The 2,503-nt window shown below is 54.9% G+C and overlaps 1 protein-coding gene across 1 annotated transcript in view; it reads right to left on the bottom strand.

Moving 5' to 3' along the window:
* The window catches only part of TRAPPC12 (trafficking protein particle complex 12), a 17,393-nt gene extending 14,896 nt beyond the window's left edge, over positions 1-2,497 (bottom strand). Inside the window, exon 1 of the mRNA XM_006760374.2 lies at positions 2,473-2,497. The gene's annotated coding sequence lies outside the window, so the exon portion shown is untranslated. The remainder of the gene's footprint in view (positions 1-2,472) is intronic.
* Positions 2,498-2,503: the final 6 nt, after the last annotated feature.

The raw sequence follows: 2,503 nt of genomic DNA, 5'->3' as shown, positions 1-2,503 counted from the left end.
GCCGAGGGGCGGGGCCTGAGCCTGGGGGCGTGAACGCGGCGGGTGGGCGGGGCTACTCTAAACCTCGCCGGTTGGGGGCGCAGCCGGAAGGGACACAGTTAGGCTTTTTTCATCGGGGCCAAAGCGCCCTGGAAACTATTTTCAGGTTTGTCTTCGTGCCTTCCTGTACCTTCGAGTCTTCCTGCTGCACATCGGCACTATTTGCATAATAACATTGATGATAAAAAGTGTCTGTTGTCGGCCGTGGGAACCGCACCAGCGTCTCATCGGCGGGGTCAGACCAAAGCTGGGCTCAGCAAACTCTTGGGTTCCGGCTAAGAGAAGAATTCAGAGCCAAGAACCAAACTCGCTAGAGACGATCCATTGGAGCAAAGAGAAAGGACACTCGAAGGGAAATCTCGAGCGGCTGCTCAAAGAGCTGCCCTGGTGAATGGCTAGGATTCCTTTTAAACCCTGGGGGGGAGGGGGAGGAATTCACTGCTTTCTTCAGACTGACCTGTCCTTGCATGGAAGTTAGGTGGGGCTTTCCTCCAGCCCCTCTCCCTGTTGTCATCTATGGGTGGGGGTCTACCACCTGACTAACCAAGTGCAAGAGGACAAAAGGCCAGGGAAATCCCGCCCGCATGACCCGAGGCTCTCTAGGGTGGAGAGAGGGCCTCCGGCAATGCCTGCCATTCTAGGGTGGAGAGCAGTCCTAGGGGCATGGTCTTGATTATCTCCAATATCTGCGCTACCAGTTCTTTCTCATCACTAGGTGTCCAGGGGTTCCGCCCTGGTGACCTGTACCTGGCCCATCGTCCTTGCTCTGCTCCCATCTATCTACCTACAACATCCTAGCCTATCCTATATAATAAAACTGTAATATGCAAATCGACCAAACAGTGGAACGACTGGTTGCTATGATTTGCACTGACCACCAGGGGGCAGACGCTCAATGCAGGAGCTGCCCCCTGGTGGTCAGTGCGCTCCCACAGGGGGAGCTCTGCTCAGCCAGAAGCCGGGCTCACCTGGCCAGTGCTGCAGCAGTGGTGGAAGCCCCTCCTGCCACCTCTGCTGTAGGCGGGCAGTAAGGAGCAAGGGGTCCTGGACTGCAAGAGCCCCGACTGTGAGAGGGATGTCTGAGTGCTGGCTTAGGCCCAATCCCTGCCTAAGCTGGCAGTCAGACATCCCCCGAGGGGTCCTGGACTTCGAGATGACACAGGCTGGGCTGAGGGACATGCCCCCCCCCCACAAGTGTACGAATTTCGTACACAGAGCCTCTAGTCCAGTGATGGCGAACCTATGACACGCGTGTCAGAGGTGACACACAAACTCATTTTTTTGGTTGATTTTTCTTTGATAAATGGCATTTAAATATATAAAATAAATATCAAAAATATAAGTCTTTGTTTTACTATGGTTGCAAATATGAAAAAATTTCTATATGTGACACGGCACCAGAGTTAAGTTAGGGTTTTTCAAAATGCTGACACGCCGAGCTCAAAAGGTTCTCCATCACTGCTCTAGTCAGTACTAATAACACCAGTGGTACCCAGATCCCCTCATTCACCCAGCAAATATCCATCTAGGCCAGTGGTTCTCAACCTTGGCTGCACATTAGAAGCACCTGGGAATCTTTTTAAAATCCTGATTTCTGGGCCTCATCCTCCGGAAATTCTGTTTCTTTGTGGTGGGGTGGGGCCACAACATTAGTAACAAAGAAACAGCATTTCCGGAGTATGAGGCCCAGAAATCAGGATTTTAAAAAGATTCCCAGGTGCTTCTAATGTGCAGCCAAAGTTGGGAACCACTGATCTAGGCTTAACTTCACCAGGCATGTCATGTCACTCATTAGGTGCTGGAATACAGCTCAGTCAAACACCAAACCAGACCCGCCATTTCTTTCTTCTTTTTCTTCCTTTAGCTGCTCCACGCATCTTAGCTGCTCCGTGCATCCTAGCTGCGCCAGGATCCTAGCTGCCCATGCGGCCGCAGCTCATCGGTAAATGGAAGTATGATTCTTTACTCTTAAGGTTGGAGCCAAGAAGTTCACGGCAGTGGATGGAATGCACTTGCCCTCGCGCTGGGGAAAGTACTAATGATAACAAAGCACAGTGCCCCTGCCCCAGATGCTCGGTTCTGGGACGAGGGAGCACGGGGCTTCCCGCAGGAGACTCTCTGGCGGCCCCTAATGGCGAGGTGGGGGTAGCACCGTCAGACGAGGCCCCGCCCCCAGCCGACGCCCCTCCCACCAACCCGGCCTCTCGGGGGCCAGCCGAGAGGAGAGCCCAGATGGGTTCCGGTGCGCATGCGCACCACACGGGTCCTGCCGCCATTGGCCGCCGGCGAGGAGCGTCTCAATGACGCGACAGGAAAATACAGGAAGTGAGCCCTACGGAGGCCGCGGCGGGTCAGAAAGGGTCGGGTTTCGGCGCGAGGCGCGAGGCAGGGAACCTATTCGGGCAGCGCAGGGGGCGCGACGGCTCTCAGGACCCGCGGGGTGGGGGCGGCAGCATGGAGGAAG

Source organism: Myotis davidii, unplaced genomic scaffold (assembly GCF_000327345.1).
Source record: "Myotis davidii unplaced genomic scaffold, ASM32734v1 scaffold1395, whole genome shotgun sequence".
NCBI classification, from domain to species: Eukaryota; Metazoa; Chordata; class Mammalia; order Chiroptera; family Vespertilionidae; genus Myotis; species Myotis davidii.
This window is presented reverse-complemented; position numbering and strand designations above follow the sequence as displayed.